This window comes from Staurois parvus, unplaced genomic scaffold (assembly GCF_062004578.1).
Source record: "Staurois parvus isolate SC_StPar_1 unplaced genomic scaffold, SC_StPar_1.0 ptg000388l, whole genome shotgun sequence".
NCBI lineage: Eukaryota > Metazoa > Chordata > Amphibia > Anura > Ranidae > Staurois > Staurois parvus.
This window is the reverse complement of record NW_028318184.1, coordinates 2,900,338-2,912,686: the sequence shown is the minus strand read 5'-3', so window position 1 is coordinate 2,912,686 and position 12,349 is coordinate 2,900,338. Positions and strand designations below refer to the sequence as shown.

The 12,349-nt window shown below is 44.2% G+C and overlaps 1 protein-coding gene across 2 annotated transcripts in view; it reads right to left on the bottom strand.

Moving 5' to 3' along the window:
• The window catches only part of LOC149455796 (lysozyme C-like), a 54,540-nt gene extending 43,185 nt beyond the window's left edge, over window positions 1-11,355 (bottom strand). Inside the window, exon 1 of one of the 2 annotated variants that reach the window (XM_089685882.1) lies at window positions 11,072-11,355. The gene's annotated coding sequence lies outside the window, so the exon portion shown is untranslated. Of the gene's footprint in view, window positions 1-10,275; window positions 10,411-11,071 lie in introns of those variants that run through there. The other variant, XM_089685883.1, reaches the window with a different exon arrangement.
• Window positions 11,356-12,349: the final 994 nt, after the last annotated feature.

The following is a 12,349-nucleotide window of genomic DNA, read 5'->3' as shown; positions in this document are numbered from 1 at the left end:
GACCTGGGAGGGGAGATTGCACTGGGGGACAGAGTGACTTGGGGGGGATGACCCTACATCCTCCTCAACTATGGTGACCTCCTTCCCCAATACACGCAACATGATGCAGAGCCTCTAGCAGCAGCCAATGTCCAATCTAGACATCTTACCTGACCCATGCATGTTCAACTCAAGCATCTCCCCTCCCAGTGTCATCCTCATGCCTCATGTGGTGCAGCACACCTTGTCATTGTCATCCTTACACTTAAGTGCAAAAAACATGACTCCTAGAATCATCCAGGAAGAAGCAGGGGGTAGAGGGCTTTGCAATGTCAGATGTGACAGCTGCCACCACCAGGTCATGCATTCCCAGCAGGCTGATCAGAAGGTACACACACAATGACTACAGAGAGCCTGTCAGCCTATAGAGCGGTTCTGCACACATGGTGCCACCTACAAGCCTTGTATGTGTCGGCACGTGTTGTGCTCCCTCCTTCCTGCCTTATTTCTAGGGTCTATTCTAGCTCAGAGTTAGCTTCCTGATGAAGCGATTCCACGAAATGCATTGAGGCCTGGCCATTATCGTCACTTCAGGTCCCCATTGAATGTCACTTCCGGTGGTTTGGAGTCTGCTCGTGGAACACACACCCACCTGCCCTGTTAGACGAAGTGGTGGTGTTGCGGTTCTTTCACATTTTGCGAATATCCAGTACCTGGAGTGGCACTTTTTATCTTGTCATGCACAATTTTTAATAAAACTTACTACGCTATGGGTGGAATGTTTTCTCTTTTTATGTGTGTATTGTCATACATGCTATGAGTATGAGGAGATCCTGGAGAGATTGGTCTTCTTTTCAACATCTCCTGGTCTGTATATTCTATATGGTATGCCTGAACTAGATCTGGAGATCCTGTTGGTGCCTTTTCCCTTATCATTTGATTATATGAGAAAATGGCTTGTGATTTGATCTGGTAAGCCTCTCATTCTACCGCACGTTGGCGGTGAAGAATTATAGTTTATCACATCGGACAGCAATGTTGGGTGCATGGTTGGATCATTGATATCTTGAAAGGACAATAATACATTTATGGACACTTTACAACGTTTTGGATTGTAGCATTTATCTATGTATGGCTACATTTCTGCATTAATATTTTTTATAATATGCACTACTAGCCTCAAGAGTTTAGCACTTTTATATTAATATTGATATTTTGATGTATACAATGCATTAAATATATTCTGTATGTATACAATATATTATATAATATGTCCTGTATGTATATAATGTATTATATAATATATCCTGCATGTAGACAATGTATCCTGTATGTATACAATGTATCATATAATGTATCATGTATGTACACAATGGATCATATAATGGATCCTGTATGTATGCAATGTATTATATAATATATCCTGTATGTAGATTATGTATCATATAATAGATCCTGTATGTTTACAATGTATTATATATTTTGTATGTATACAATTAGAGATGAGCGAATTATTCAAAAATTTGGTTCGGCTGATTCGCCGAATTCGCCAAATAAATTCGCTTCGAGCCGAATATATTCGCTGCGAATTTAACTTATAAAAAGGGTGTTTCTAGGCTTCAGAGAGCCTTTATATTAGTGCAGAACACTGTACCTTTAATTTAAATGCCCTTGGAGTCTGCTGGGGAAGAGAAATAATACTGTCAGTCAGTATGACATGCAGATGAGTGCCGTCGATCTTAGAATCACCGCACACTTCACTCATTTGGGCAGTCACGGGGCCAAAACCAGAGTGTGGAGCCACAGTGTGGCGGTGGAGGCAGCAGCAATGGGAGACCATACAGCACCCTATGACAAAATGGAACCCACCAGCAGTGTGAGGAGACCTGAAAGTGGCACATGGCAGAGTGTGGCGATGGAGACAGCAGCAATGGGAGGCCGTACAGGGACCCATGACACACTCTGGACCTGGCAGCAGCATGAGGAGGCGGTACAGGGGCCCATGACAGATTACGGGCCTGGCAGCAGCATGAGGAGTCGGTACGGGGGCCCATGGCAGATTACGGGCCTGGCAGCAGCATGAGGAGGCGGTACAGGGGCCCATGGCAGAGTGGCGGAGCGTAAGCAGCTAAAATTGAAGGCCATACAGAGGCCTATGTTAAAAAGTCCCCCCAGCAGCAGTGTGGGGAGACGACTATCAAGAGTCCAATGGCTGAGTGGCGATCCGGGAAGTCAGCGTTGTGATTGCAGATGCAATGCAGAGATTCTATGAGGTGATGCCGTGGGTGCGAAGAAGATCATATACTGTCGTACTTCCATCCATAAGACAGAACAACCTGCGAACCGGGAGCTTTATTGCCCTGACCCGCTCAGCAGCTTCTGGGATACCCAAGAGGCCCATGGCAGAGTGGCGGAGCGGAAGCAGCTTCAATTGAAGGCCATACACAGGCCTAGGTTAAAAAGTCCCCCCAGCAGCAGTGTGGGGAGACGACTATCAAGAGTCCAATGGCTGAGTGGCGATCCGGGAAGTCAGCATTGTGATTGCAGATGCAATGCAGAGATTGCATCGTCGACATACGGCTACGTTTACTTCCTCGGGCGGCTTGACGAAAAATTGCCACACCGCCGAGTAGGAAACTTTGCCCCCGCTACTCCTCACTGGCTGACTGCTACTTCCTCCGTGCACACCGGCACCACTACTGGCCGTGGTGGTAGGCTGCAGTGGAGCTGGTGCTCTACTCCGTGGCCGTTTGCCTCCACTGACACTGCTGCGACCCTGCTGCCTCCTGGGCAACCCACCGACTGTTTTGCTCGCTGGCAAGCTGGCACCCTCTTCTCCTGATGATGCGGAAGCAATAGCCTGATGACGACGAGGCTGCCAAGTGCGATCAGCCTCATCATCATCAATTAGGAATTTTCGATTCTTTGATAGCTGTGTCCCTAAGTAACGATTCTGTGTCCCTGAGTAACGATTCTGTGTCCCTGAGTAACGATTCTGTGGCCCTAAAGTCTCTGTGGCCCTAACTCTGTCCCTTAATACACACAGGTCTGTCTCTCTTGAATGACCGGAGGCTAATGGAGAATTCTAAGATGGCCGCGATTTATAGCTCCACCATTACACAGTGCTGGCTGGCTGCTGATTGGCTAATGCGATCACATGTCATGAATGCATTATGGGTCAGCGCGCCTTGTCTGCGCGCCTTCCCAGAGATCCCCGCCCCATCTTCTCTGTCCATTTTCTCCGTCGCCACACATGTCGCCGCCATTTTTGGGAAAATTCGATTCGTGCATCCGAAGTTTGATAATCTTCGGATTCGTCGCGAATAGAGTTTTTCCAAATCTTCGGAACGAATTCCACTTCGTCATGTTCGATTCGCTCATCTCTATATACAATGTATTATATAATGGATCCTGTATGTATACATTGTATTATATAATATATCCTGAATGTATACAATGGGTTATATAATGGATCTTATATGTATGCAATGGGGTTGACTTACTAAAGGCAAATAGACTACAGTCAGGTCAATAAATATTGGGACATCGACACAATTCTAACATTTTCGGCTCTATACACCACCACAATGGATTTGAAATGAAACAAACAAGATGTGCTTTAACTGCAGACTGTCAGCTTTAATTTGAGGGTATTTACATCCAAATCAGGTGGACGGTGTAGGAATTACAACAGTTTGCATATGTGCCTTCCACTTGTTAAGGGACCAAAAGTAATGGGACAATTGGCTTCTCAGCTGTTCCATGGCCAGGTGTGTGTTATTCCCTCATTATCCCAATTACAATGAGCAGATAAAAGGTCCAGAGTTAATTTCAAGTGTGCTATTTGCATTTGGAATCTGTTGCTGTCAACTCTCAAGATGAGATCCAAAGACCTGTCACTATCAGTGAAGCAAGCCATCATTAGGCTGAAAAAAACAAAACAAACCCATCAGAGTGATAGCAAAAACATTAGGCGTGGCCAAAACAACTGTTTGGAACATTCTTAAAAAGAAGGAACGCACCGGTGAACTCAGCAACACCAAAAGACCCGGAAGACCACAGAAAACAACTGTGGTGGATGACCGAAGAATTCGTACCCTGGTGAAGAAAACACCCTTCACAACAGTTGGCCAGATCAAAAACACTCTCCAGGAGGTAGGTGTATGTGTGTCAAAGTCAACAATCAAGAGAAGACTTCACCAGAGTGAATACAGAGGGTTCACCACAAGATGTAAATCATTGGTGAGCCTCAAAAACAGGAAGGCCAGATTAGAGTTTGCCAAACGACATGTAAAAAAGCCTTCACAGTTCTGGAACAACATCCTATGGACAGATGAGACCAAGATCAACTTGTACCAGAGTGATGGGAAGAGAAGAGTATGGAGAAGGAAAGGAACTGCTCATGATCCTAAGCATACCACCTCATCAGTGAAGCATGGTGGTGGTAGTGTCATGGCGTGGGCATGTATGGCTGCCAATAGAACTGCTTCTCTTGTATTTATTGATGATGTGACTGCTGACAAAAGCAGCCGGATGAATTCTGAAGTGTTTCGGGAATATTATCTGCTCATATTCAGCCAAATGCTTCACAACTCATTGGACGCTTCACAGTGCAGATGGACATTGACCCAAAGCAGACTGCAAAAGCAACCAAAGAGTTTTTTAAGGGAAAGAAGTGTAATGTTATGCAATGGCCAAGTCAATCACCTGACCTGAATCCGATTGAGCATGCATTTCACTTGCTGAAGACAAAACTGAAGGGAAAATGCCCCAAGAACAAGCAGGAACTGAAGACAGTTGCAGAAGAGGCCTGGCAGAGCATCACCAGGGATGAAACCCAGCATCTGGTGATGTCTATGCGTTCCAGACTTCAGGCTGTAATTGACTGCAAAGGAGTTGCAACCAAGTATTAAGAAGTGAAAGTTTGATTTATGATTATAATTCTGTCCCATTACTTACCAACTGTTGTGAAGGGTGTTTTCTTCACCAGGGTACGAATTCTTCGGTCATCCACCACAGTTGTTTTCTGTGGTCTTCCGGGTCTTTTGGTGTTGCTGAGTTCACCGGTGCGTTCCTTCTTTTTAAGAATGTTCCAAACAGTTGTTTTGGCCACGCCTAATGTTTTTGCTATCACTCTGATGGGTTTGTTTTGTTTTTTTCAGCCTAATGATGGCTTGCTTCACTGATAGTGACAGGTCTTTGGATCTCATCTTGAGAGTTGACAGCAACAGATTCCAAATGCAAATAGCACACTTGAAATTAACTCTGGACCTTTTATCTGCTCATTGTAATTGGGATAATGAGGGAATAACACACACCTGGCCATGGAACAGCTGAGAAGCCAATTGTCCCATTACTTTTGGTCCCTTAACAAGTGGAAGGCACATATGCAAACTGTTGTAATTCCTACACCTTCCACCTGATTTGGATGTAAATACCCTCAAATTAAAGCTGACAGTCTGCAGTTAAAGCACATCTTGTTCGTTTCATTTCAAATCCATTGTGGTGGTGTATAGAGCCAAAAATTTTAGAATTGTGTCCATGTCCCAATATTTATGGACCTGACTGTATGTACTTTTCAAGCGCAGTTGTATTTTTTTTCCCCAGAGCTTAGTGAATGAGGTGAAGCTCTGCTGATTTCCATCATCTAATCATATGCAAACAAAAATGCTGTTATTTTTTATTTTCTTTGCTTGGATTGGGTATCCTTTACAAAGTGACGCTTTAATATTTTCACTAAACTCTGGGGAAAATGAGTGCAATGGCACTTGCAAAGCACACAGTCTATTCTCCTTTAGTCAATGAACTCATATGTATCTATTTCTCCATTTAAGATGTGAAAACAACACAGGAGCGGACTTTACAGCAACTGATCTCTATGAGAGCCAGTCAGAGGTTATACCAGTAATCAGGCTTCCTGGTTCCCAATTGTTAGTATGAGAGCAGGAGCTGTCACTGACAGCTCAGTCTCTGATCTGGGAACGTGTTGTGCAGAGCGTGATCAAATATATAGAACGGCTCATGTACGCACCCTCACGGATAAGGACCTACTTCTGTGAGGTTGCCTATACAGTATACATGTGGCTTAAAAAAAGGGTTTACTAAATTTTACAAAGCATCATCAAATCTTAAAGTGGATCTCCAGCCGCAGTATGAAAAAAAAATAAGAGTCAGCAGCTCTAAAAACTGTAGCTGCTGACTATTAAAAAACAGACACTTACCTGTCCCTCAATCCTGCAGTGTCCTCACCACAGCCAGTTTCTCCGGCTGTCCTCTCTTCTCAGCACTGGCATCTTCAGTGTGGGCTGTGACAGCTTGCAGCTTCACAGCTGGTTGCCCACTGCGCATGCGCAAGAAGCGCTGCGCTTTGTGAATGGCCCCATAGTCTTCTGGGACCTGTCACGTGTCCCAGAAGACTACAGGGGGGGGGGGAAATTTCCGCTTCCGATCGCCTAGGAGATGGCAGCGGAAGTGGGAGCAGGTACCTGTCAAAATTGGGTACCCGCTCCCCCGAGGTGCCAATCCTTAATGGGGTGCGGGGGACAAAGCCTTAAAGCGAAACGTCCCCTTTTGGGTGGAGCTCCACTTTAATATACAAAGAATGTGTGTAATAACAATAGATCTGTCACATTATTCCTGGTAATCTTTTAGCAGATATTTTAAAAATCCAGTTTTAAGGAAATCACTAAAGGGTCTATTTTTTCACCTAGAAAAGCTGTCAGGGCTGTTTTTGCATTTTTTTGCACACGTTTAGAAAATTGATTTCGGCCTGAAGATTACACAAAACCCCCAAAACAATATATATTTTCTGAAAGCAGACACCCTAGAGAATAAAATAGTGGTAGTTGTAATTTTTTATGTCACACAATATTACTGAAAAGTAAAAAAGAAGTTTAGGGCATGCAAGCACAATAAATTTTCAATTTTTTTGGTAAAATATAAAGATGAGGTTGTACGGAGTAAATAGATACCTAACATGTCAAAGTTTAAATTTGTGTGTGCCTGTAAAAAGGCAAAACACATCCATCGCCTACGCTTTAAGAGCTTATTCACACATGTGCAGTGCGGATTGAAGCTCAGGTTTCACATCTAATTGATACAGTAGCTGTTCGCAGGTTTACATCAGGTTCAGGACAGGATTAGCTCAAGATCTTATCCTGTTCACACATGCAGTTTAAGAATGGGCAGCACAGTGGCTTAGTGGTTAGCACTTCCGCCTGGTGGTACTGGGGTCGTTGGATCAAATGCCAACCACGGCACCACCTGCCTGGAGTTTGCACATTCTCCCTGTGCCTGTGTGGGTTCCTCTAGGTACTCCAGTTTCCTCCCACACTCCAAAGCCATGCTGGTAGGTTAATTGGATCCTAACTAAATTGGCCCTAGTGTATGAATGTATGTTAGGGACTTTAGATTGTACACCCCTTGAGGGTTAGGGACTGATGTGAATGTACAATATAGATGTAAAGTGCTGCAGAAATTGATGGCGCTATATAAGTACCTGAAATAAATAAATAAGAATGGTTCCCATAGAAGTCAATAGCCTATAATCAGCACCTGAATTGAAGCCACTGCTCAGAAATCGAACATGATTCCTTTTAAAACCGCACTGAATCTGCACCAGCTGTGCACCGGACATATGTGAACATGCACCATAGGAAGCAATGCTATTTCACATGTCATATGGATTGGATGCAGTTCAAACCACATCCAGTCCGCATATATGTGAACCAGCCCTTCAGGTGCTGAAGCTCCTTTGGCTGTACCTCTGTGGATCACAGGAGTGCAGTTCGTTCTGCAGTCCTGTGACCCATTTTCAGCTGAGAGAGGGCTGAAGTCCACAGTTCACAGTTCACAGTCAGGATCCACCCCAGAATCTGGAATGGGACCTGGCTCAGCCTCTTAGTGCACTGCTGAGAGCCTGAGCTAGCCACTCCCTCCCCCTCCACAGCCCAGCGCTCCAATGATCCCTGGGGGGGGTGAGCAGACAGCTGTGGCTGATAGTCCCGCTCTCTGCTCAGAACAGCGGTGAGAACTCAGCGATCAGTGGTCATGTGATCGCTAAGTTCTCTACCCTAGAGCAGGCGGGGGACAGATGCATGCTGGTAGGTTAATTGGATCCTAACTAAATAACTAAATTGGCCCTAGTGTATGAATGTATGTTAGGGACTTTAGATTGTATACCCCTTGAGGGTTAGGGACTGATGTGAATGTACAATATTCAAAGACCAAAGAAAGACCGATGCTACATCCACCTAGGGGAAAGTATAATTGGGGGGAAAAAAAGCCCTACTTCTCTTTTAAAAGCCCCCTATAGGTCATTTATTCCGGAGTGCGTGTGTAAGGGACCGCCCAGCGGTACCACTAGCACTCCACTGATCGGACGTTCCCAGCGTACGGAGTCTAAGCCCCAGAGTAATTGTTTACCAGGGCCCCTGATGGTGGGGATGGACTTGGAGTACCCCGGGACCAGGTCGTGACTACTGAGGACACCCGTCGGTGGTAGGGGTATTCGCCAGGGGCTCCCACGGGAGAGAGCCAGGTATGAGGAGGTCTGGAGACCCCGTTGAGAGGGATGGATGGATGGCTGAGCAAGTGCAAGGTCATACAAGCCGGGTCGGTAACTATGGGGACGATGCGGTACAGAGCAGCGGGCAAAGAATAGTCGGGTCACATGCCAGGTCAGCAACAGCAGGTCAGATCCAATAGGGGGCATTCAGGAGAGAGGTCAGGCAAGCAAGGGTCAAGAACAGGAGAAACAGCAAGGTCAGGGCACAATCCGGGTCAGCAACTTACTTTCACAGGTTTATAGGTACACAGGATTCAAAGAGACCAGAAGGCACTGAATGACAGCTCAGGGCCGTTTAAATATCCCGCTCTGCACTGTCTTTGGTGCCAGGCGCGCTCCCGTGGTCTCTACTGCGCATGCGCGAACCTGGTTGCCGCGGTCGGCCAGGTCCCGGCGCCCGCATCCCTGCACAGGGCGGTGTACTGCGCCTGCACCGAGCCCAGCGGCGCAGCGATCCCCAACAGCGTGGCAATATGTAACATGTGTATCACAATCTAAGTTTTCATGAGTAGGCACCCCCAACATGTGCGTTTACAGTCATACGTTCATATATGTGGGGGTGGGGGGGCCTAGAAAAAAATTTGGGGGGGGGTTTTATATGCTTAGGTGTAACTTTAATTTGTTTACAATTAAAAAAAGAGTTTTTAAGTATCACCATTCCAAAATTTTAAAATGTGAAATGTTATGTATCTATTTACTCGGCGTAAAATTATTTTTTATATTTTACAAAAATACTACGTTATCTATTGTGTTTTCTTGCATTAAAATGTGTTTGAAAAACTGCTCCGCAAATACTGTGTGACATAAAGTATTGCCATTTTATTCTATAGGGTCTCTGCAAAAAAAAAAAATGTTTGGTGGTTCTAAGTAATTTTCTAGCACAAAAAAATCTGATTTAAACTTGTAAACAAAAGTACCAGTAAAGGTTTGGTCTTCCAGTGGTTAGGGTACTGAAGTTTATAAAGTCAATTTTACTGAACAATCCAAATTACACTTCAGGGAGAGATCTTCAGGGACCTGCTTTCGTGGGGCTAGAAAACATTTTTTTTGATGTGCTTAGGTAGAACTTTAATTTATTTACAATTAAAAAAATAGATTTTTAAGTATCAAAGTTTGTCACCATTCCACAATTTTAAAATGTGACATGTTATGTATCTATTTACTCGGCGTAAAATAATTTTTTATATTTTACAAAAAAAAAACTAGGTTATCTATTGTGTTTTCTTGCATTAAAATTCTTTAAAGTTTATTTTTTCAAAACAAATTGTGTTTGAAAAATTGTTGCGCAAAACCTGTGTGACATAAACTATGCCATTTTATTCTATAGGGTCTCTGCAAAAAAAAAAATATAATGTTTGGTGGTTCTAAGTAATTTTCTAGCATAAAATTCTGATTTAAACTTGTAAAGAAAAGTGCCAGTAAAGGTTTGGTCTTCCAGTGGTTAGGGTAGGGTAGTGAAGTTTATAAAGTAAATTTTACTGAACAATCCAAATTACACTTCAGGGAGAGATCTTCAGGGACCTGCTTTCGTAGGTTACAGTTCACAGAGGTGTCTTGGCTTGGCAGGTGGCACCTATAAATTGCAGATATTGCTAGGGGTCTCTCTCACTTGAATAATGAACACTTCTAAGCCAAGGTTACCTTTTAGTATTGTTTTTTCTTTGAGCTTGTACTACGAAAGAAAAATCAAGCATGCCTAGAAAAATACTGTAAAAAGTCATTTTGCTTACCTTGTCTTGTGTAGAGCAGCCTGTACACTTGGTAAAATGAGTCCCTTTTATACCATATAATAAACTTCCACCCTACAAATTGGACGTCACCCTGAACTAACCTAGAATTTACATTTTAGGTGTGTATAGCAGTACAACTAGTTCAAGGAGCTTACGCAAACATAAGCAATGTTGGTAATTATCTAATTTTTTTTTTTGTTTACAAACAATTTTATTTTTCAAGGAATAGACTGTAAAATGACATTACAGCTTCAAACAGTGTGTATAACAGTAACAAGGCACAACTAAAGTGTACATTTCAAAAAGGCACAGTCATATAGAGTAAAGAAAGGGTTAAGACAGGGGTCTGCAACCTTTAAGACATAAAGAGCCACTTGGACCCGTTTCCGAGAGGGAAAAAAAGACTGGGAGCCGCAAAACCATTGCAACATTTAAAACAAATCCGACACTGCATATATTGCAAAAAGCGCTCTAGTCATGAAGGGGGTTTAAGGGCCCAGTAAGCAAAGGGTTAATCAGGGCCACAGTGTATCGTCATAATCACAATCATAGCCTTAGGTCAGTGGTGGGCAACCTTTTTTTTCAACTGAGCCAAATCTCGCCAAAACCACGATTGAAATTTATTTTGAGATAAACATTTTTAAAACTGAAAATACATCCCCCATATAGTAATTCATCCCCCCTATAGTAATTCATCCCCCCTATAGTAATTCATTCCCCATATTAATTCATCCCCCCTATAGTAATTCATCCCCCCTATAGTAATTCATTCCCCATATTGTGTCAATTCACTTACCTTTGCTCCGCGCGTTCCTCTCGCTGTGTTCCCGCGCCGTTCTGGTCTTCAGGGCGGACTGTGAGAGGAGAGGAGTTCGTCACGCTGCCCCGCCTACATCCTGACAGCCAATGTTTGCCAGCGGGCGCCCGGCACACAGAAGAGCTGCATTAAAAGAGCCGCGGCTTGCCGACCCTATTGCCTGTCACCTGGTGGGCAGTGTGCTCCGGAGCCGCAGGAAAGGTGAAAAAGAGCCGCATGCGGCTCCGGAGCCGCGGGTTGCCGACACCCGGGTTAAGAGAAGAAGAGAGAATAGAGTTTAAGTACATGAGCTATATAGATAAAGAGGTAGGCAGAGTTCTACATCTACCAACAGAGTAAGTCAGTCCACCCAAATGAGGAATGTCCTTACACCCTGTTCCAAATTATGCAAATTATATTTTTCTCATTTACCTAAATAATTGATGTAAATAACAGTCAGCATAATTCTCATGTTATCAACTATTAAGGTTACAATTCAAATTTTATTGAACAAACCTCCTAATGATAACAGGATTTTTTTTAAACATAAACAACTTACAATGCACTGTTCCAAATTATTACGCACATTAAGTTTCAAAACACTTTATAGGTTGTAAAGAACTGAAAATTGTCATTTGTTGTGTTTGCAGCATATTTACTGAAATCAAAAGCTATTTCAATCAAACTTTTAACTACATTTTAACTTTTTAAACATTTTAACAGGTCAGGGGCCACGATCACTATGTTATAGGCCCCAGACACCTGGTACAGGCTCTGGGGTCCTGGTGGGGGATCTGATGGGTATTAGCTGCACTCCCCCCGCTGGCTGTACTCACATTTAAGGATGGATGGTACTCAGAACAGAGGCCTGGTGCTGCTAAGGTAGGCAGCGGTAGGCCTCAACAGGCCGGATATGCCAACCGCTGCGGAGAGGGGCCAAAAGCGATTCCTTCCCCTCTTCCAGGTGTGGGCAGTATAGGGGAGACCTCCGATGCCCACTAGAGGCTCCCCACTGCTCGGATGGCAGTGGATACCACGAGGAGGAGAGATCGGAGGCCACAACGATCCACGAGTGCCCACCGCCATTGAGGGGGACCAAAATCACACTGCTCCCCTCTTTCAGGTACAGGCAGGGTCAGGGAGAACTCTGGTGCTGCCGATGGCTCTCTGCTGTCCGGATGTCAGCAGATTAGGATACAGGGTTCCGGAGCTTGTGATTATGCGGCCGCTCTGGTCGCCATCTTGGACGCGCCCCCCATTATCTAATTTTTTGATGAG